General features: G+C 44.8%; 1 pseudogene; it reads left to right on the top strand.

Annotated features, from left to right (window-relative positions):
- The first annotated feature begins 14,286 nt into the window (after positions 1–14,286).
- Positions 14,287–15,617, top strand: LOC123930631 (annotated as a pseudogene).
- The last annotated feature ends 9,302 nt before the right edge of the window (positions 15,618–24,919 follow it).

Below are 24,919 nucleotides of genomic sequence, written 5' to 3' on the forward strand. Positions count from 1 at the left end.
ATAGAGAGCCCAGAAATAAAGTCACCTTTATATGGCCAGTGTGGGAAGCCGTGGTGGGGCTCGAGACGAGAGCCAAACCAGGCTCGGACTTGTGCCTCCTCCAATGTCTCCCTGCCTGATTCAAGGCAGAGGATAACGGAGTTGAGTTGCATTTGAGAAAGAGCCTGTGCCATGCGCTGCTTGCTTGCCTACGTGACTTCTCACATACCCTCTAGATATTTGATCTTCAAAACAACCCAGATGCGCTCGTTAATCTTCTAGTGGTTCTTGCTGTCCTCTTAGAAGCTATGAGAAAATATTTCAAGTGTGTTTCTAGTGGATGATGTTTACCATCCACCACCTGGCACTGGTATGTCTGTAGTGAAAAATATTATGAAACTGGTGTGTGAGCCTTTAATCCTGCAGCAACACTTAGATAAGGCACCCTTTCACTGTAAGACTTCTATATACTCTCTTGTTTTTACTAATAAAGCGGCATTTGGTGGAAATCATCCCCGGTGCTCCTCCTGCCCCCATCTCTTTGTCTCTTTGATTTCTTTTCACCATCCTTTTACCCTCGCGTTCCTGGTCGATTTGTCACGCGGGCCGTGGCAGGCCAGTTCATGTGTAACGAAGCAGGCAAACCCGCACAGTGGGGAGAGCCTGCCTCCCGGAACACTCTGGGAAGCTGGGCCGTTTTATCACACCACCCACAGCACTGGACTCAGAAGGGGTGAAGACCTGTGACACAACACAGGCAGCGACTCTTGATTGTAGTGGGCTTGTCTCCTCTGGCAAGGCAAACAAAAGCAAAAATAAACTATTGGGATGACCCCAAAAGCAGCAGCCCGCGCACAGCAAGAGACGCTGACATGACACAAAGGTGAGCTGCTGACTGAGAGGGGACACTAGTAGATAACGCGTCTGATAAGCGGTTAATATCCGACACGTGTGACCCATACACTCACTCCCCAGAAAGGAACAATCTGATTGAAGAAGAGGCAAAGCACCTGCATGGACATTTCCCCGAGACGACGTACAGATCAGAGAGGACGAGTGCCACTGTCTGCATCGACATGGACAGCACTGGAGGGGATGATGCTGAGTGAGGCAAGTCAGACAGAGAGAGACGATTATCACGTGGTGTCACTCATGGGTGGGACATAAGGAATAGTGCGGAGGACCATAGGGGAAGGGAGGGAAATCCAACAGGGGAGACGTCAGAGAGGGAGACGAACCCTAGAGACTGTGGACCCCAGGAACCCATCTGAGGGCTTCAGAGGAGGAGGAGGCTGAGGGGAAGAGGCTGGGGGAGGGGGTGACTGGGTGGTGGGTGTTGAGGGGGGCACGTGTCGTGACAAGCACTGAGCGTTACACGCAACTAGTGAATCACTGAACACATCAGGAACTAATGATGTGCTCCACGGTGGCTAACTGACTAGAAGAGCCACAGACACGACACGATGCCCAGCATCCCTCATCGTCCTGTCGGCGACCTTCACATCCCACCCCAGCACGACTGCACCTTACCCCCGGGAAGGCTGGCTGCATCTGAAAAGTGAGCACTGGCAAGGATGCAGGAAAGGGGAGACGCTCCCGTGTCCTTGGGTGGGGGGGTGAGGTAGCGCAGTCACTGTGGGTCACTGTGGAACACCGTTGGGCGGTTCCTCCAGACAGTGAAGGTACCACATCCCGCAGTCATCCCGGCACTGGGCGTCCCCCAGAAGAGAGCACTGACCCGGAATCGCACGCACAGCTCTGTTGATTAGTGTTGTTTACAACAGCCCAGACCTGCCCGTGACCAAGCGTAGGCGACAGATGGACAGACGGGCGGGCTGGCGGGCGCTCGGCGGGACCCGGGAGCGGCACACAGGCCGCGGGGCTCTGCAGGCGGGATGCAGTGATGCTGCTCATGGTGCCGCGCGGGGTCCGCGAGGTGAGTCCCCCAGAGAGGGCAGACGCCACACGCTGTGACTTGGAAACAGAAGCGGACCCAGGCTGGAGATGCGGAGAGCGCGCCGGGGGTCGCCGGAGGAGCGGGAGGCGGACGGCAGCGGCTGCGGGGCCCGGGCTCCCGGTTACGGAGCGAGTCTCAGACCGAAGGCGCAGCAGAGGGGGTTCGTGGGGGCTGTCGCGGCTCCGTGTGGTGTCAGAGGTAGTGGCGGCCTGTGGAGCGCAGCGCAAGGCGGAGACTCTTCACATCACCTTGCAGTACACCTGAAACGGGGTCCTGTGTGTGTCCGCTGCACGCGATTAAAGAGAAGCTCGGGGAGCGGCGGGAACGAGCTCCGCGGGGTCGGAGCGGCCCCTCGTGCCTCGGCGGGGACATCTGCTCCCAGCGGGGCTCGGCGCACAGCGAGGACAGGGCGGTGACCGGTGACCGCGCCGAGTAACTCCCGCTGCGGAAGTTCTCCGAGGGGAGCCCGCGCAGTCTGGGGACAGCCTCGCGCCTTCGCGGACGGCAGCCCCTCCATGAAGCGTGATTTAAAGCAGAAATAATTCATTCAGGACACTGTAGACCGTCTCCCCCAGGCCAGTGCCTTAGAGACGCCGTCCTCCGGGAAGGGTTCCGCCCGACTCCTGCCCCAAGAAGCCTCCAGAACGACAGCTGCGGGCATCAGGACGCGGGAATGGAGCCAAGAGCGTCTGTGTCCCCACCTTGCCCCTGCCTGTAAGTCTCCATGTCCATCTGAGTCCACAGGAAGCATCAGCTTTGAGGGTCTCACATTGCAGGGCACCCGAGTCACGACTCCTGGGACAGACGGAGCAAATATTCCACTTGGAGCCAGATAAAGAAGCCTACCAAGAAAGTGGAAGACATTCTGGAGAACAAGTAGCGTCTTTCCACCCCTAACAACATGCCGGCAACTGTACCAGCCCTCATCAGGGTCACCAGATGTCTCCCTGGACGTCGTGCACACATCAGTAATGGCACTTCCTGGACGTGTGCACCCAACCCTCCCCTGCTCCTCCCGGGCAGTGGGGAGAATATACGACACTGATTTACCGGAATGCCTCGGTGTGGGAGCTGGAATACCGGATCCCAGACTGCCATCAGTGCCCCAAGAGGAGGGCATGAACAGAACCTTACCTTGGGAGATCAAAATAGACCCATACGTATCAGCAATCATTCCAGTCATCCTGTCCCTGACGATCGAAGATGCTCGGTGGACTTTCCCACTGATGGCAGTCTGGCTACAGTTCAGGGAGGTTTACTCTCCACCAGAGGATTCCAAGCCTGTGAATATCGGGTCCTCGCTATAGCACAGCAGCACCCCGTTCCTGAATGCAAAACGACGCAGATGTGGTCCGATGAGGGAATTCGCCCCTCGTGGGAGGATGGTCGAGCTTCTACCCCAGTGTCGTCTTAATGATTCCTCCGGAATCGTACGGGACTGGTCCCCTGAGGGGATGGCAGTCACCAAGTGCACTGGGACACCTTGCTCCTTCCACTGGAAGTTAAAATGGCAAGTTTCGCATCACCTCATCATGCCACAAACCTCCACTTGGGGAAATGCGTCTCTGGTCTGGCAGGGGCGGGGACTTTGGGCACCATCCCCTTTTGCTGACTATCATAAAAGACAAAAGAGTTTACGGAAGGTCACGGCTGCTTTAAGTCACGGAAGAGCTTGGAGGCTCTTACACTCATCAGTGCAAACACGCACTCACCTTCTCCCTGGTGACACAAGAATGGGTAAGAGCCCGTGTTAGAGATCCTTGTCTTTGTTACTGGAAAAATGACTGTTGATCATAATGAAAGAAAATTATTGTCCAAAATGTAAAATGTTCACCCCCCACTGATGAGAACGTTTACACAGACACGTGTGTCGTTCTCAGAGCTGGAAGAAGACAGGCGTCTGGTCACCAGGGACACACCCCCGTGTTTGGGGAGCTCTCCAGACACGCACACGCTTCTAGCAGTTCTGAAGGACTGGTTTCTTGGCTGGTTTCTTTTTGAAGGAAGGTTTCTTGGGCTGCCTGTAGCAGCCATCCTAGGAATTAAGCCATTGCTGCTACTGCTGCCACCGCTGGAACAGCCTCACATCAGACTGCACAAACCACATAATTTATACAAAAGCGACATGAGAATGCCAGCAAGGCCTGGAACCGACGGTCACAGATCAGACGGAAGAATCTCTGATCTAGAATCCGCTGGGACACACGCAGGAGATGATTCAACACATGAAACCTAGGCTCCACCTCTCATGTGACTGGAATGTCTCTTCCTTCTGTGTGACTCCCTACGCCTGTAATGAATCAGAAATACCATGGAGCAAGACTTGCCGTCGTATTACCGGTCATTATGGCAATGACTTGTCTTTGGATATTAAACAGCTTCAAGACACTATTCAAGGCATTACTCACTCATCATTACCGTCTGTTCCAGGAGTGAGTTCTGCACAGAGGATTCACGATGTTCTGTCTGATCTAAACCTCTTTACTTGGATCAAACAAACTGCTCCTGGCATTATTGGTGGAATGATCATTCTTTGTATCACTACAATCTTTGAATGCTTAGTCCTCAGATGTGCACGAAAATCCTTCCAATGACTGATGGATCGAGAAATCGTGAAATGGACTTTCCTGCTTCTGCACAGATAAAATGGGAAAATGTAACAGTCTTGTCCTAGATAGCTACCTGCAAAATATTGAAATTGGACTTTTTACACTATACACAAAAATAAACCCAAAATGAAAGAACTAAATGTGAGAGCTGAAACCATGAGACTAGAGGAGAGCATGGGTAGTAATCTCTCGGACATGACCCTTAGCACATGGTCATGGATACAGCTCCTCAGGCAAGGAACCAAAAGCAAAAATAAACTACTGGGTGAGCCTGGTGGTGGGTATTAAGGAGGACATGGATTGCATGGAGCACTGGGTGTGGTGCACAAACAGTGAATCTTGGATCACTGAACAAATAAAATTAATGGAAAAAAATAAACTATTGAGACTACACGAAAACAAAAAGCTTTTGCACAGTCAGGAAACCAGCAACAAAACAAAAAGGCAAACTACTGAATAGGAGAAGATATCTGCAAACAACTTATCTCCCAAGAGGTCAATGTCCAAAATGTACATAAAATTAGAGAACTCGGGGCGGCCTGGGTGGCTCAGTGGGTTAAGCCTCTGCCTTCGGCTCAGGTCATGATCTCAGGGTTCTGAGATCGAGCCCTGCATCAGGCTCTCTGCTCGGCGGGGAGCCTGCTTCCCCCCACCCCCCCTGCCTGCCTGTCTGTCCACTTCTGATCTCTGTCTCTCAAATAAATAAATGAAATCTTTAAAAGAAATTATACAACTCAACAACACAAACAATCCAGTTAAAAAGCAGAACAGACATTTCTCCAAAGAAGACATACCGATGGTCAACAGACATCCTGCAAAGAGGCTCAACATCGCTCATCGTCAGGGACATGCAGCTCAAAACCACAATGAGATACCACCTCCCACCTGTCAGAATATGTAGAATCAAAAAGATAAGAACAAATGTGGGGTGAGGGTGTGGAGAAAAAGGAACCCTCACACACTTGGTGGAAATAAAAGCTGGTGAAGCCACTGGGAAAACAGTATGGATGTTCCTCAAAAACCAAAAACAAAAATATCATGAGCCAGTAATTCCTTTATTGAGTAAAGAAAATGAAAACCCAAAAGACTCTACCACCAAACTACTAGAACTCATACAGCAGTTAAGTAATGTGGCAGGATCAAAAATCAATACACAGAAATCAGTTGCTTTCTTGTACACTAACAATGAAAATACAGAAAGGGAAATTAGAGAATCAATTCCATTTACTACAGCACCAAGAACCATAAGATACCTTAGAATAAACCTAACCAAAGAGGTAAAGGATCTATACTTGAGAAACTATAGAACATTCATGAAAGAAATTGAAGAAGACACAAAAAGATAGAAAAACATATCATACTCATGAATCTGAAGAATAAACATTGTTAAAATGTGTATGCTGCCCAGAGAAATTTCTACTTTCAGTGCCATCCCAATCAAAATACCATTGGCATTTTTCAAAGTGCTGGAACAAATAATCCTAAAATTTGCATCGAACCAGAAAAGGCCCGAATTGCCAAGGAAATGTTGAAAAAGAAAAAGCTGGGGGCATCACATTGCCTGATTTCAAGCTTTATTACAAAGCTGTGATCACCAAGACAACATAGTACTGGCACAAAAACAGACGCACAGACCAGTGGAACAGAGTAGAGAGCCCAGATATGGACCCACAACTCTATGGTCAAATAATCTTTGACAAAGCAGGAAAGAATGTCCAATGGAAAAAAGACAGTCTCTTCAATAAATGGTGCTGGGAAAATTGGACAGCTATGTATAGAAGAATGAAACTGGACCATTCTCTCACACCATACACAAAGATAAACTCAAAATGGATGAAAGACCTCAGTGTGACACAGGAATCCATCAAAATCCTAGAGGAGAACATAGGCAGTAACCTCTTTGACATCAGCCACAGTGTCTTCTTTCAGGACATGTTTCCAAAGGCAAAGGAAACAAAAGTAAAAATGAACTTTTGGGACTTTATCAAGATCGAAAGCTTCTGCACAGCAAAGGAAACAGTCAACAAAACAAAGAGGCAACCCACGGAATGGGAGAAGATATTTGCAAATGACAGTACAGACAAAGGGCTGATATCCAAGATCTGTAAAGAACTCCTCAAACTCAACACCCAAAAAAACAGATAATCAAGTCAAAAAATGGGCAGAAGACATGAACAGACACTTCTCCAACAAAGACATACAAATGGGTAACAGACACATGAAAAATGTTCATCATCACTAGCCATCAGGGAGATTCAAATCAAAACCACATTGAGATACCACCTTACACCAGTTAGAATGGCCAAAATTAGCAAGACAGGAAACAACGTGTGCTGGAGAGGATGGGGAGAAAGGGGAACCCTCCTCCACTGTTGGTGGGAATGCAAGCTGGTGCAACCACTCTGGAAAACAGCATAGGTTCCTCAAAATGTTGAAAATAGAACTACCCTATGACCCAGCAATTGCACTACTGGGTATTTACCCTAAAGATACAAACGTAGTGATCCGAAGGGGCACGTGTACCCGAATGTTTATAGCAGCAATGTCTACAATAGCCAGACTATGGAAAGAACCTAGATGTCCATCAACAGATGAATGGATAAAGAAGATGTGGTATATATACACAATGGAATACTATGCAGCCATCAAAAGAAATGAAATCTTGCCATTTGTGACGACATGGATGGAACTAGAGAGTATCATGCTTAGTGAAATAAGTCAATTGGAGAAATACAACTATCATATGATCTCCCTGATATGAGGACGTGGAGATGCAACATGGGGGGTTAGGGGGATAGGAGAAGAATAAATGAAACAAGATGGGATTGGGAGGGAGACAAACCATAAATGACTCTTAATCCCACAAAACAAACTGGGGGTTGCTGGGAGGAGGTGGGGTTGGGATAGGGGGAAGGAGTTATGGACATTGGGGAGGGTAGGTGCTATCGTGGGTGCTGTGAAGTGTGTAAACCTGGTGATTCACAAACCTGTACCCCTGGGGATAAAAATACATTATATGTTTATTAAAAAAAAAAAGAAAGGATGAATACCCAACTTTTGTAGCAACATGGACGGGACTGGAGGTGATTGAGCTGAGTGAAATAAGTCAAGCAGAGAGAGTCAAGTATCATATGGTTTCACTTATTTGTGGAGCATAACAAATGACATGGAGGACATTGGAAGATGGAGAGGAGAAGGAAGTTGGGGGAAATTGGAAGGGGAGGTGAACCATGAGAGACTATGGACTCTGAGAAACAATCTGGGGGTTTTGAAGGGGCGGGGGTGGGAGGTTGGGGGAACCAGGTGGTGGGTAATAGGGAGGGCACGTGTTGCATGAAGCACTGGGTGTTGTGCAAAAACAATGAATACTGTTATGCTGAAAAAATAAATTAATTAATTACAAAATCAAGAAGGCAAGAAACAACAAATGTTGGAGAGGCTGTGGAGAAAGGGGGACCCTCTACACTCTTGGTGGGAATGCAAGTTGGTATAGCTACTTTGGAAAACAGTGTGGAGATTCCTATGACCCAGCAATTGTACTACTGGTTATTTACCCCAAAGATACTGATGTAGTAAAAAGAAGGGTCATATGTACCCCAATGTTCATAGCAGCAATGGCCAGAATAGCCAAACTATGGAAAGAGCCAGGATGTCCATTGACAGAGAAAGATGTGGCCCATATACACAATGAACTATTACGCAGCCATCAGAAAGGATGAATACCCAGCTTTTGCATCAACATGGACGAGACTGGAGCAGATTATGCTGAGTGAAATAAGTCAAGCAGAGAGAGTCAATTATCATATGGTTTCCCTTACTTGTGGAGCATAAGGAATAGCATGGAGGACATTAGGAAAAGGAAAGGAAAAGTGAAGGGGGGGAAATCAAAAGGGGATCTGAACCATGACAGACTGTGGACTCTGAGAAACAAGATGAGGGTTTTGGAGGGGGAGGGGTTGGGGGATGGGTGAGCCTGGTGGTGGGTATTATGGAGGGCACGGACTGCATGGAACACGGGGCGTGGTGCATAGAAAGTGAATCTTGGAACACTGAAAAAATAAAATTGAATTGAAAAAACTATGTACTGTATGGTGACTAACATAATAAAAATAATAAAAGATGAAAACACTAATTTGTAAAGATACATGCACATCTCTGTTCATTGTAGCATTATCTACAATAGCCAGGATAGGGAAGCAGCCCAAGTGCCCACTGATAGATAAATGGATATGGAAGATGTGGTATAATGTGTACAATGGAATATTAGCCATGAAAATGGATGATATTGGCCATTTACAACAACATGCATGGACCTAGAAGGTGTCACACTAAGTGAAATAAGTCAGGATGAAAAAGACAAACACCATACAATTTCCACTTATGTGTAGAATCCCAAAACACATGAAATGAACAAATAAAACATAAAGTAGACCCATAAATGCAGAGAATAAACTGGTGGCTATCAGAAGGGGTGATGGGCAAAAATTAAGAGCATTGGGAAGTACAAACTCCAGTTATAAATTATGGTGATGAAAACACACTCAAGAAATACAGACAGCAGTATTCCAACAATGCTGTGACAGATGGTGACTGCACAGTGTGGTAGCACTGAGCAGTGTATATGACTATCAAATCAGTATACTGTACACCTGAAACTAACGTAACATTGTATGTTAATTATATTTCAATTAGAGAAGAAGTTGATCAGTGCCTGGCTAACGGAGTCAGCAGCACATGTGATTCTTCATCTAGGGGTTCTGAGTTCAAGCCCCATGTTGGGTGTATCGATAGCTTAAAAAAAAAAATTCTTTAAAAAAATCTTTTTAAAAAAATGGCACTTCAAAGACAGTTGAGAAAGATTTCTGTCACTCAGTTTGGTTTGCTGGAATTGTTCTGTGGTTGGTAGAATTTGCAAGAGTAGGCACTTAGAAGATAGCCACCATGAAGTTTCTGACGGCTGTGTTAGCTTCAAATTTGTTTTCCTGCCAATAACTATCTTTTCCTGACTCAGATCTCAAAAACATGCAGAGGATGAAGCTATTTACTGTGAAGCATAATTTTTATGAGAAGCATAAATTTTTACCCAGACTTTCTGATGCTTTTGTCTGAAGTAGATGACTTGGATTATGCTGCTTGGAAAATCAAACCACAGAGAGAGAGATTTGCAGGCAGGAGGTTTACTGGGGGGTGTTCTGAGGAACAGCACCTATGCGAGTGTGAGAAGCAGGCTAGAGTAGGAGATAAATCAGCCTATCCCATGTGCAGCTATATAGTCACGAAAGCTCTCCAGAGTTGCCCCCAAACTGTCCAACAACTGTCCTCCAGAAATGAAGGACAGAGAACGTTCTTGAACAAACAAGAGCTGGGGGAACGTATCACAACTTGACTGCTTTACAAGAATGCAAAAGAGAACTGTTAGTGGGAATGCAAGCTGGTGCAGCCACCCTGGAAAACAGTGTGGAGGGTCCTCAAGATGTTAAAAACAGAGCTACCCTACGGCCCAGCAGTTGCACTACCAAGGATTTACCCCAAAGATACAAATGCAGTGATTCAAAGGGGCACATGCACCCCAATGTTCATAGCAGCAATGTCCACAATAGCCAAACTGTGGAAGGAGCTGAGATGCCCTTCAACAGATGAACGGATAAAGAAGATGTGGTTCATATACACTATGGAATATTCATCAGCCATCAGAAAGGATGGACACCCACCAGTTGCATCAACGTGGACGGAATTGGAGGAGATTGTACTGAGTGAAATAAATCAATCAGAGAAAGTCAATGATTGTATGGTTTCACTCGTGTGGAACATAAGAAATGGGGCAGAGGATCATAGGGAAGGGAGAGAAAACTGAAGGGGGAGAAATCAGAGAGGGAGATGAGCCATGAGAGACTCTGGCCTCCAGGAAACAATCTGAGGGTTTCAGGGTGGAGTGGGAGGATGGGGCTGCCAGGTGATGGGTATCAAGGAGGGCACGTGTTGTGATGAGCCCTGGGTGTTATACACAACTAATGAAACATTGAACATGACATCAAAAACTGGGATGAGGGGTGCCTGGGTGGCTCAGTGGGTTAAAGCCTCTACCTCAGCCCAGGTCATGATCTCAGGGTCCTGGGATCAAGCCCCGCATCAGGCTCTCTGCTCAGCGGAGATCCTGCTTCCCCCTCTTTCTCTCCCTGCTTGTGATCTCTGTCTGTCAAATAAATAAATAAAATCTTAAAAAAAAACTGGGATGAACCATGAGAGATTATGGACTCCAAGAAACAAATGGAGGGTTTTAGAGGGGAGAGGTGTGGGGAGATGGGTGAGCTCGGTGATGGGTATTCAGGAGAGCATGGATTGCATGGAGCACTGGGTGTTAGCTGGAGAAAATGAATCATGGAACATGGCATCAGAAACTAATGGTGTATGGTATGGTGACTAACATAATAAAAATGCAAATAAAGAAACTAATGATAGACAGTGGCTAACTGAACATAATGAAAAGAATTTTTTTCCCCATTTTATTTATTTTTTCAGCGTAACAGTATTCATTCTTTTTGCACAACACCCAGTGCTCCATGCAAAACGTGCCCTCCCCATTACCCACCACCTGTTCCCCCAACCTCCCACCCCTGACCCTTCAAAACCCTCAGGTTGCCCCAACCTCCCACCCCTGACCCTTCAAAACCCTCAGGTTGTTTTTCAGAATCCATAGTCTCTTATGGTTCGCCTCCCCTCCCCAATGTCCATAGCCCGCTCCCCCTCTCCCAATCCCACCTCCCCCCAGCAACCCCCAGTTTGTTTTGTGGGATTAAGAGTCATTTATGGTTTGTCTCCCAATCCCATCTTGTTTCATTTATTCTTCTCCTATCCCCCTACCCCCCCATGTTGCTTCTCCATGTCCTCATATCAGGGAGATCATATGATAGTTGTCTTTCTCCAATTGACTTATTTCACTAAGCATGATACGCTCTAGTTCCATCCACGTCATCGCAAATGGCAAGATTTCATTTCTTTTGATGGCTGCATAGTATTCCATTGTGTATATATACCACATCTTCTTTATCCATTCATCTGTTGATGGACATCTAGGTTCTTTCCATAGTCTGGCTATTGTAGACATTGCTGCTATAAACATTCGGGTACACGTGCCCCTTCGGATCACTATGTTTGTATCTTTAGGGTAAATACCCAGTAGTGCAATTGCTGGGTCATAGGGTAGTTCTATTTTCAACATTTTGAGGAACCTCCATGCTGTTTTCCAGAGTGGTTGCACCAGCTTGCATTCCCACCAACAGTGGAGGAGGGTTCCCCTTTCTCCACATCCTCTCCAGCATCTGTCATTTCCTGACTTGTTAATTTTAGCCATTCTGACTGGTGTGAGGTGATATCTCATTGTGGTTTTGATTTGTATTTCCCTGATGCCGAGTGACGTGGAGCACTTTTTCATGTGTCTATTGGCCATCTGGATGTCTTCTTTGCAGAAATGTCTGTTCATGTCCTCTGCCTATTTCTTGATTGGATTGTTTGTTCTTTGGGTGTTGAGTTTGCTAAGTTCCTTATAGATTTTGGATACTAGCCCTTTATCTGATAGGTCGTTTGCAAATATCTTCTCCCATTCTGTCCGTTGTCTTTTGGTTTTGTTAACTGTTTCCTTTGCTGTGCAAAAGCTTTTGATCTTGATGAAATCCCAATAGTTCATTTTTGCCCTTGCTTCCCTTGCCTTTGCCGTTGTTCCTAGGAAGATGTTGCTACGGCTGAGGTCGAAGAGGTTGCTGCCTGCATTCTCCTCAAGGATTTGGATGGATTCCTTTCTCACATTGAGGTCCTTCATCCATTTGGAGTCTATTTTCGTGTGTGGTGTAAGGAAGTGGTCCAATTTCATTTTTCTGCATGTGGCTGTCCAATTTTCCCAGCACCATTTATTGAAGAGGCTGTCTTTTTTCCATTGGACATTCTTTCCTGCTTTGTCGAAGATGAGTTGACCATAGAGTTGAGGGTCGATTTCTGGGCTCTCTATTCTGTTCCACTGATCTATGTGTCTGTTTTTGTGCCAGTACCATGCTGTCTTGATGATGACAGCTTTTTAATAGAGCTTGAAGTCCGGAATTGTGATGCCACCAACTTTGGCTTTGTTCTTCAATATTCCTTTGGCTATTCGAGGTCTTTTCTGGTTCCATATAAATTTTAGGATTATTTGTTCCATTTCTTTGAAAAAAATGGATGGTATTTTGATAGGGATTGCATTAAATGTGTAGACCAATATCCTTGATGAACACAGACGCAAAAATTCTCGCCAAAATACTAGCCAATAGGATTCAACAGTACATTAAAAGGATTATTCACCACGATCAAGTGGGATTTATTCCAGGGCTGCAGAGTTGGTTCAACATGTGCAAATCAATCAATGTGATAGAACACATTAATAAAAGAAAGAACAAGAACCATATGATACTCTCAATAGATGCTGAAAAAGCATTTGACAAAGTACAGCATCCCTTCCTGATCAAAACTCTTCAAAGTGTAGGGATAGAGGGCACATACCTCAATATTATCAAAGCCATCTATGAAAAACCCACCGCAAATATCATTCTCAATGGAGAAAAACTGAAAGCTTTTCCGTTAAGGTCAGGAACACGGCAGGGATGTCCATTATCACCACTGCTATTCAACATAGTACTAGAAGTCCTAGCCTCAGCAATCAGACAACAAAAAGAAATTAAAGGCATCCAAATTGGTAAAGAAGAAGTCAAACTATCACTCTTCGCAGATGATATGATATTATATGTGGAAAACCCAAAAGACTCCACTCCAAAACTGCTAGAACTTGTACAGGAATTCAGTAAAGTGTCAGGATATAAAATCAATGCACAGAAATCAGTTGCATTTCTGTACACCAACAACAAGACTGAAGAAAGAGAAATTAAGGAGTCAATCCCATTTACAATTGCACCCAGAACTATAAGATACCCAGGAATAAACCTAACCAAAGAGACTAAGAATCTATACATAGAAAATTATAAAGTACTCATGAAAGAAATTGAGGAAGACACCAAAAAATGGAAAAATGTTCCATGCTCCTGGATTGGAAGAATAAATATTGTGAAAATGTCTATGCTACCTAAAGCAATCTACACATTTAATGAAAAGAATTTTTAAAAAGAATGAATGCAAAGAGAGTTCCTTAGGTTGAAACAGAAGGACACCAAACAGCAACATAAAACAATACAAAAGTATAAAATTCACTGGCAAAGGTAAATACAGGAACAGAATAGTTTACCACTCTCATGGTATTGTGTAAATCACTCATAGTTTTAGTGTAAAAGCTGAAAGAAAGGAGAGTAACTACCAAGTTTTGTTAATGGATACACAATATACAAGGGTATACACTGTCCCATCAATTTCACAGAGTGTGGGAGGGGACAAAGAGGGTAGAGTGTTGGGTGCGATCAAACGTACCAGTGTAATATAGGCTACTGTAACTATGGGACATTTTGTGTAAGCCTTAGGGTAACATGGAGAAAATCCCTGTGGAACATACACAAAAGAAAAAGTGAAGGGAATCAAAGTATATCACTACGGTAATCTAAAAGTCACAAAGACAGCAAGAGAGGAAAAGAGACAAATGCGCTACAGGACAAACAGAAAACACAATGACAAACAAAGCCCTTACCTATTAATAATTACTTTAAACCTAAATGGATTATATTCCCCAAAAGACAGCAGGGATGAACAGATTTCTAAAAATAAGATCCAATCATGAACATGGCAGAGCTGCAGGTCCTGGCCCCCTCCATGCATTGGCGGGAGTTTCTGCCTTTCCTGCCATCCCCACTAGAGCTGGTGGACTCTGAGCCCATGGCGGTCTACGGGACAGATTATCTGCAGCAAGTGTCAGAGCTCATCAGCCACACAGAGCCAGGCATCCTGAACTCTCACCTGGTGCAGAAGATGACCTGGAGTGTGAACCACTGCTTTGAGTCTACACAGAGAAGCTGCTGGAGACCCTCCCTGGCACCAAGAAGTCCTGCGAGCCAAGGCAGCAGACCTGTGTCTCCAACACAATGTCACACTTGGCTTCACCCTGGGCTCCCTCTCTGTGACAGCCACATTTGACTGGCAAAGCAAGGAAAGTGCTGGGGTGATGATCAGTGAGATCACCTTGAGGAGGCCCCGGGGCAGCTGGTTTGGACAGATGAGAAGTCCCATCAGGCAGCCAAGGAGAAAGCAGACACCGTTGTTGAGAGCACTGGCTCCCTGGACTTCGTCCTGGAGCCCAAAGAGCTGGATGATGCTTACGATGGGCAGGAAGTCTCTGAGACTCCCTCCTCCAGACTGTTCAATTTGCACAATGTCTCTCCTAAGGCGATGGCTGACCAGCCCACAAGCCTTTCCCATCCACGACCAGAGCATGACCCCCGACAATGAATGCTGACCACCATCCAACCAAGAATGAAACCATCTTCCCCGCCAGCATCCTGCAGGAACGCTTCTACACCCATAACCACCCCAAGGTCCTGAACTTTGGTGGCATCGGCATGGCGATGGGCCATGAGCTGACACTTTTGGTGACCCGGGGACTGAATAGGACAAGGAAGGGAACCTGTGGCAGAATGACTCACCGGCAGCCTTCCAGAATCACGTGACCTGCATGGGGGCGCAGTAAGCACAGCCAGTACCAGGTCAGCTGGGGGAGGCTCACCGGCAACCAGCTGCTGGGGAGAGCATCGTTGGCCACAGGGAGCCCGAGGCGGCCTCTAACACTTGCGGAGCTCGGCTGGGAAAGCACGGGGAGCAGCGGTTGCCCACGGTGGGGCTCACCCATCACCAGCTCTTCTCTGTGGGATTTGCCCAGGTGCGGAGCTCGGTCTGCGCCCCTGAGCGCTCTCCTGAGGAGCTGGTGACCGACCCCTCGTGATGGCCACTCTCCAATCCCTTCACTTCCTGCAGCGTTTCAGCTCGCCTCTGGCGCCCCCAGGAACCCCGGACAGCTGTGTGAGGTGCAGGCGACCTGGGGCTGGGGAGAAACGGCGGGCTGTGGCCAGGACCTGGGGCAGCTTGCCCAGCAAGGTTGGTTGTTCCAGGTTTAGAGAAGGCAGATGCCCGCTGGGTGGGTCCAACGCCTCCACACCACAGGTGATGCCCATCCCGCTCCTCGCTCCAACACCACATCGTGCCTCTGCTTTGGGTGCACCCCTGCCTGCAGCAGAGCCCGCACCATTCACGGTCACATCCTTCCAGGTCACCTGCCTGCAGGAGGCTGGGGGAGTGGGCAGCTCCCGCAGGAAGGAGTCTGTCTCTTCTAGTTGTAAGATCACTTGACTTGGTGGCTTTGGAGCTCCTGTGTCTGCCTCACTCTGATCACACAGGGCCTGGGTGTTTGCCTCCCCCATTTCTCCCTGAGGCCCACTCAGTGGACTCAACTCCGTTCAGCCCCACCCTCAGGAGCTGCCCCCCCCATGCTTCTCGTGGTGCTGCTCCCAGTACTGCTGCCCACCATCACCGACCATCCATGCTCAGCTCTTAGTGGAAGGCTGCGGGCCTTTACAAGCCCTCCTGCTGCCTCTTGGTCTCCCTCAGCTCAGAGGCAAACTGCGTACGGTGTGTACGTATAGGGGATGCTGGTTCTTTGTGTCTTGGGACACAAGTCTTAGGGGCCGACTGATCATCCCGGGCCCCAGCAGAAAAGCAGACAGAGCAGGGAGAGGGAAGGAGAGTTTATTTTTACAGGGAAGAGGGTAGCGACGGAGTGGTCTTGGTTCTGTAGGCCCCTTTGCCAATAGAGACACGTCAGTCAAAAATAAAAAATAAAATAAGATCCAACTGTTCAAGAGACTCACTATAGATTTAAAGACACACGTAGGCTGCGAGTGAAGGGATGGAAAAAGATATTCCATGCAAGTGGGAACAGAGAGAAAAGGTGGCTGTATTTTTTATCAGATAATCAGTTCAGTAACTGTCATAGTAGACAAGGAAGTTGATTACATGGTAACAGGATCAATCTACCAGGAAGATACTACAATTACAAATGTATATGCACTCAACATATTTTTGCTTAAACATATAAAGCAAACATTGGCAGATCTGAATGGAGAAACACACAGCAATGGAGTATCTGTGACTTCAGTGTCCCCTTTTCAGTTCCGGGTAGAACACCCAGACTGAGCATCAGTGCAGAAACAGCAAACCTGAACAACACGACAGACCGAGTGCAGCCCACACAGAACACTGTGCCCAGTGGCAACCGACACACTTCCCCATTGGACACAGAATGTTCTCCAGCACGATTCCACAGTATATCACAGAACACGTACTTAGGAGGATTGAAATCCTACCAAGTACCTTTTCTGAAAACAGTGGAATAAAACTAGGAATCAGCAGCGAAAGGAAAGCTGAAAATTCACAAATATGAGGAAATTAAACAACACACTCGAACAAGAAAGTCAAACTGAAGATAAGAGAATTTTTTAAAATATGAGACAAATGAAAATGAAAACACAGGGGATGGGCTAGATGGGTGACAAGGATTGAGGAGGGCACGTGTGATGAGCCCTGGGTGTTGTGTGTAAGTAATGAATCACTGAATTCTACTCCTGAAACCAATACTGCACTGTATGTTAACTCACTAGAATTTAAATAAAAATCAAAGAAAATGAAAACACAACATATCAAAATTTACGGGATACAGCAGGGATCCCTGGGTGGGTCAGTTGGTTAAGCATCTGCCTTCAGCTCAGGTCACGATCCCAGGGTCCTGGGATCAAGTCCCACATTGTGCTCCCTGCTTAGTGGGGCGCCTGCTTCTCCCTCTCTCTCTGCCCCTGCTCCACCTGCTTGTGTGCACGCTCTCTCTCTCAAATAAATAATCTTAAAAAACTTATGGGTAGCAGCAATAGCAGTACTAAGAGCAAAGTTTACAGTGATAAGATCTACATTAAAAAAAAGAAAGAAATCAGTAAATAACTTTACACCTCAAGGAGCTATAAAAATTACAACAAACTAAATTCAAATTTAGCAGGGGGAAGAAAATAATAAAGATGAGAGCAAATATAAACAAAACAGTAGAGAGGACGAGAAAAACCAACAATAATGACAGTAGGTTTTTTGAAATGGTAAGTAAAATCAGAAGTTAATTAGGACATTACAACTGATGTCACAGAAAGAAAAAAGACCACAAGAAAATAGAAGGACCAACTGTTGTCCAAAAGAACTGGATAACCTACGATGAATTAGTCATTTCCTTGGGACCTACAAAGTACCAAGACTGTCTCCAATAGAAAGTCTGAACATATCTGTAACTAGCAAGAGAATTCAATCAGTAATCAAAGATCTAAAAATGAAAATCCCAGAACAAGAGGGCACAACAGCTGAATTATTCAATCATTTAAAAAATGAACCCCAGCCCTTCTCAAACCCTTCCAGAAAATAAGCAGAGGGAACACATCCAAACCCATTTTATGAGGGGAGATTTACTCTGAAACCAAACCAAGATAGGGAAGTAACCCACGTCCACTGATGGGAAAATGGATAAACAAAGAGGCAACCCATGGAATGGGGGAAGGTATTCACAAATGAAACACTGAAAAAAATAAAATTAAATTAAAAAAACCAGATGTGGCACATATATACAATGGAATATTATTTGGCCACAAAAAAGCAATTTTGCAGGGGGCTTGAGTAGCTCAGTCATTGAGTGTCTGCCTTCGGCTCAGGTCATGACCCCAGGGTCCTGGGATCGAGCCCCACATTGGGCTCCCTGCTCAGCAGAGAGTCTGCTTCTCCCTCTCCCACTCCCCCACTTGTGTTCCCTCTCTCTGTGTCAAATAATAAAATATTTTTGAAAAAGCAATTTCTCCATAAGCAACAACATGGATGAGTCTTGAGAGTATTGTACTGAGTGAAATAAGTCAAAGACAAAAAGAAATTGTATGAACTCATTTATATGTAGAATTTTAAAACAAAAATGAACTGGGAGAACCCAGTGCAACCTCTGGTGGGGATCCCTCCGTGGCAGCCTTTTGTGACCTGTGCAACAGCAGGGTCTGAGTGCACCGTGCACGGGCCTGGTCCCCAGACATCAGTCCCAGCAAAGGCAGCCACGGGAAGCGGGCTCTGCAGACCAGTATCACTCTTGGTTTTAGTGGCATGGGGGTGCAGAGACAAGCGAGCCCCTAGGGTGACACCTGAGACAGTGGCTTGGGGAGCACACTGCCCATAGGGGGTTGTGTATTCAGCAGAGTTTGCAGAGGGGGAGTCTGTGTATTCTGGAACACCCAGAGGGGAGCAGGCTGAGGCTTCTCTCTGAGGCAGAGGTCTGGGTGTGGACAGTTTGCTCTGACCCTCCAAAAAGCTGCAAAAAGCTGCCAAAGAACAAAAACCTCCAGAGAACAAAAGCCTGAAAAATTGGTTTCCACAGAGCCCAGTCCCTTGATAACCTGCAAGGCGACTCAGCCCAAGATTGACAGGAAAACAACGTGGCAGGCCCCTCTCCAAGAAGACAAGCCAAAAGAACGAGAGGACAATGACCACAGTGTCCCCTTAAAACTGTAAAACCCCAGCATCAGGAGAAAAATATATATTAAGCTCCTGGTCTTGCCCTAAAACCTGTATATTTCATAGATACAATTTTTTAAAATTCATTCTCATGATTCTTGTTCTTTTAATTTTTTGAACTTACTTACCATTACAACTAGAGGGTTAATACAACAGACTCCATAATAACCTTAAAAAAAAAAAGATTTCATTTATCTTTTTTTTTTTTTAAGATTTATTTATTTGACAGATAGAGATTACAAGTAGGCAGAGAGGCAGGCAGAGAGAGAGAGAGGAGGAAGCAGGCTCCCAGCCAAGCAGAGAGCCTGATGCGGGGCTTGATCCCAGGACCCTGGGATCATGACCTGAGCCGAAGGCAGAGGCTTTAACCCGCTGAGCCACCCAGGCGCCCCTTCATTTATCTTTTGACAGAGAGAGTCGCAGAGAGAGAGGGAACATAGGCAAGGGGAGTGGGAGAGGGAGAAGCAGGCTTCCTGCTGAGCAGGGAGTCCAATGTGGGACTCTATCCCAGGACCCTGGGATCACGACCTGAGCCAAAGGCACCTGCTTAACAACTGAGCCACCCAGTCACCCCCATAATAATCTTTTAACATCAACTTTTTTTGTACATATACCTGTGTTTCTCTTTTTCTTCTTTGCATATATATTATATATATCTATAAATATATATTATATATATATTATTATGTTATATATAATAATAATATAAAATTGATTAGGGAAAAAGGATTACCTTGGTAATCCTTTTTCCCTAATGAATTTTACCCCTATATATGAACCAGTTTTAATTTCCCTTTATCTCTGGAAAGTTGAGTCCTTTAACAAAGGTATCAAGATACAACCAGGAAGAACCAAAATAACCTTCCTCGCCCACATCGAGGATTTATAACCACCGTCCCATCTTTTTCTTCTATCACTGTTTCTGTATATTTGTTTTTGTCCTGGTATCATATAAGTCTTATGATTTGGGTTCATTTTGGCTGGGTTCTTTCTTTTTCTTGTCATTTACTTTTACCAGTTTTCTTGTCCATTTTTGTTCATATATCTTAAAAATCTTACTTTTGGGGCTCGTTCTGGCTGGGTTTTTTCTTTTCTCTCTCCCTCTCCCTCTCCGTTTCTCGCTTTTCCTTTTTTCTTTCTTTTTGGCGGTGACTTCTGATTGCTACCAAACGTTCCAGGGTGCACCTTGCCTGGATAGTGGTTGATATATTCAGCTATACATTCCCTCAACCACCTCTCACCAACATGACTAGGAGGAGGAACACTCAGCAGAGGAAAAATCCAGAGACTGTGTCCTCTCCATCAGAATTACTGGATATGGACATAAACAGTATGTTGGAAAGGGAATTCAGGGTAACAATTATCCAGGCAATGGCCAGGTTGGAGAAAACCATTAGTGACAGCATGGAATCAATTAGGGCAGAAGTGAGAGCTAACCTGGCAGAAGTTAAAAATGCTATCAATGAGATCCAGTCTAATCTAAATATTCTAACAGCTAGAGTGACTGAGGCAGAAGATAGAATTAGTGATCTAGAGGACAAAATGATAGAGAAAAAGGATCAGGAGGAGGCCTGGAACAAACAGCTTAGAAGCCATGAAAACAGAATTAGGAAAATGAATTACGCCATGAAACGTTCCAATGTCAGAATTATTGGGATCCCTGAGGGGGTGGAGAGAGAGAGAGAAGATTAGAAGATATAGTTGAACAAACTCTGGATGAAAATTTTCCTAATCTGGGGACTGGAACAAGTGTTAGTGTCCTAGAGTCCTAGAGGCAGAAAGAACACCCACCAAGATCAACAAATCTAGAAAGACCTCAAGACGCTTAATTGTGAAACTCACAAATCATAATTTTAGACAAGAGCCTCTGAGGGCAGCTGGGGGAAGTTTCCTTACATACAGAGGAAGGTCCATCAGAATAATGTCAGACCGGTCCACAGAGACCTGGCAAGCCAGAAAGGGCTGGCAAGACATTTTCAGGTACTAAATGAGAAGAACATGCAGCGAAGAATACTTTATCCAGCAAGGATAACTTTTAAAATGGATAGAGAGATAAAGAGCTTCCAAGACTGGCAAGGTTTAAAAGATTATGTGACCACCAAGGTGGCACTACAGGAAATATTAAGGGGGAATCTATAAAAGAAGAAAGAACCCAAGAGTGACATAGGACAGAAATTCACAGAGACAATCTATAGAAACAAGGACTTCACAGGCAACCAACATGATGACAATACAAACTTATCTTTCAATAATCAAGCTCAACGTGAATGGCTTAAATGCGCCCATAAAATGGCACAGGGTTGCAGATTGGATAAAATGACAGGGCCTAAACAAACAAACAAACTAAAAAACGACAGGGCCTGATCATATGCTATCTATAAGAGACCCATTTGAAATGTAAAGATACATCCAGACTGAAAGTGAAGGGATGGAGAAGCATCTTTCATGCCAATGGGCTTCAAAAGAAAGCTGGGGTATCAATTCTTATATCAGACAAATTAGATTTTAAACTAAAGACTGTAGTCAGAGATACAGAAGGACACTACATCATTCTTAAAGGGTCTATCCACCAAGACCTAACAATTGTAAATATTTATGCCCCAAATATGGGAGCAGCCAACTACATAAGCCAAGTGTTAAGCAAAATAAAAAGTCATATTGATATGAATACATTAATAGTAGGAGATCTTAACATGCGACTCTCAGTAATAGATAATCCAAGCACAAAACCAATAAAGGAACAAGAGCTTTGAACGACACATTGGACCTGAGGGACCTCATAGATACATACAGAACATTCCACCCTAAAACAAGAGAATACTCATTCGTCTCGAGCACACATGTAACTTTCTCCAGAATGGATCATATACTGCGTCACAAATGAGGGCTTAACCGATATCAAAAGATTGAGATTATTCCCTGCATATTCTCAGACCACAATGTTATGAAACTGGAGCTCAACCACAAGAAAAAGTTTGGAAGGAACTCAAACACCTGGAAGCTAAAGACCACTCTGCTTAAGAATGTTTAATCAACCAGGAAATCAAAGAAGAACTTAAACAATTCATGGAAACGAATGAGAATGAAGACACATTGGTCCAAAACCTATGGGATATGGCAAAGGTGGACCTAAGGGGGAAATACATAGTCATCCAAGCCTCACTCAAAAAAAAAAAATTGAAAAATCCAGGGGCTCCTGGGTGGCTCAGTGGGTTAAAACCTCTGCTATCGGCTCAGGTCATGATCCCAGGGTCCTGGGATCAAGCCCCACATAGGGTTCTCTGCTCGGCGGGGAGTCTGCTTCCTCCTCTCTCTCTGCCTGCTTCTCTGCCTACTTGTGATCTCTGTCTATCAAATAGATAAAAACTTTTAAAAAATCGAAAAATCCAGAACACACCAGCTCTCTTTACATCTTAAAGAACTGGAAAATCAACAATAAATTAAGCCAAGCCCATGCACGAGAAGGGAAATAATCAAGATTAGAGCAGAGATCAATGAGATACAAACTAGAGATACAATAGAACACATCAATGAAACTAGAAGCTGGTTCCTTGAAAGAATCAATAAGATCGATAAACCACTGGCCAAAGTAATCCAAAAGAAAAGAGAGAGGACCCAAATTAATAAAATTTTGAATGAAAGGAGAGAGATCAAGACTAACACCAAGGAAATGTAAACAATCATCAGAAATTATTATTTTCAGTTATATGCCAATTAATTAAGCAACCTAGAAGAAATGGATACATTCCTGGAAACCTAGTAACTGCCCAAATTGAATCAGGAATAAATTGACAACCTGAGTAGACCAATATTTAGTAAGGAGATTGAAGCAGTGATCAAAACCTCCCAAAAAACAATTTGAGAGGCACAGTGGGGGGTTTGGGAGGTAGGGGAGGAAAAAATGAAACAAGATGGCATCGGGAGGGAAACAAATTATAAGAGACTCTTAATCTCACAAAACAAACTGAGGGTTGCTGGGGGTAGGGTGGTAGGGAGAGGGTGGTGGGGTGATGGACATGGGGAGGGTATGTGCTATAGTGAGTGCTGTGAAGTGTGTAAACCTGGCGATTCACAGACCTGTACCCCTGGGGCTAATAATACATTATATGTTAATTTAAAAATCTGTAAAAAAAATAAAATAGGACATATATAATTACACAATTAAATGAAAATAAACTTAAAAAAAACCCTCCCCAAAAACAAGAGCCCAGGACCTGATGGATTCCTGGGGAATTCTACCAAACATTCAAAGAAGGAATAATACCTACTCTCCTGAAGCTGTTTCAAAAAATAGAAACAGAAGGAAACCTTCCAGTCTCATTCTATGAAGCCAGCATTGCCCTGATCCCCAAACCAGGCAAAGACCCCATCAAAAAGGAGAATTTCAGATCAATATCCCTGATGAATACAGATGCCAAGATTCTCAACAAGATGCTAGCTAATAGAATCCAACAGTACATTCAGAAGATTATCCACCATGACCAGGTGGGATTTATCCATGGGATGCAGGGGTGGTTCAACATTCGCAAATCAATCAGTGTGATAGAACACATCAATAAGAGGAGAGAGAAGAACCACATGGTCCTCTCAATTGATGCAGAAAAAGCATTTGACAAAATCCAGCATCTGTTCCTGATTAAAACGCTTCAGAGTATAAGGATAGAGGGAACATTCCTCAACTTCATAAAATCTACCTATGAAAAACCCACAGGGAATATCATTCTCAATAGGAAAAAACTGAGAGCCTTCCCTTTGATATCAGGAACACGACAAGGATGCCCACTCTCGCCACTGTTACTTAACACAGTACTGGAAGTCCTAACAACAGTAATCAGACAACAAAAAGAAAGAAAATGTATTCAGATTGGCAATGAAGAAGTCAAACTCTCTCTCTTCGCAGATGACATGACACTTTATGTGGAAAACCCAAAAGACTCCACCCCCAAACTACTAGAACTCATACAGCAATTCAGTAATGTGGCAGGATACAAAGTCAATGTACAGAAATCAGTTGCTTTCCTATACACTAACAATGAAACTATAGGAAGGGAAATTAGAGAATTGATTCCATTTACTATAGCACCAAGAACCATAAGATACCTGGGAATAAACCTAACCAAAGAGGTAAAGGATCTGTACTCGAGGAACTACAGAACACTCATGAAAGAAACTGAAGTAGACACAAAAAGATGGAAAAGCATTCCATGCTCATGGATCAGAAGAATAAACATTGTTAAAATGTCTATACTACCTAGAGCAATCTATACACTCAATGTCATCATGATCAAAATTCCACCGGCATTTTTCAAAGCTGGAACAAACAATCCTAAAATCTATATGGGATCAGAAGAGACCCCAAATTGCTAAGGAAATGTTGAAAAAGTAAAACAAAACTGGAGGCATCACGTTGCCTAATTTCAAGCTTTACTACAAAGCTGTGATCACCAAAACAGCATGGTACTGGCATAAAAACAGACACACAGACCAGTGGAACAGAACAGAGAGCCCAGATATGGACCCTCAACTCTATGGTCAACTAATCTTCGACAAAGCAGGAAAAAATATACAGTGGAGAAAACACAGTCTCTTCAATAAATGGTGCTGGGAAATTGGACAGCTATGTATAGAAGAATGAAACTGGACTATTCTCCTATACTATATACAAAGATAAACTTGAAATGATAAAATATCTCAGTGTGAGGCAAGAATCTATCAAAATCCTAGAGGAGAACATAGGCAGTAACCTCTTCGACACTGGCCACAGCAACTTCTTCCAAGACACATTTCCAAAGAAGGGCCATCTGTACCCCAATGTTCATAGCAGCGATGTCCACAATAG

The sequence above is a fragment of the Meles meles genome, chromosome 19 (genome assembly GCF_922984935.1).
Source record: "Meles meles chromosome 19, mMelMel3.1 paternal haplotype, whole genome shotgun sequence".
In the NCBI taxonomy this organism is placed as follows: Eukaryota; Metazoa; Chordata; class Mammalia; order Carnivora; family Mustelidae; genus Meles; species Meles meles.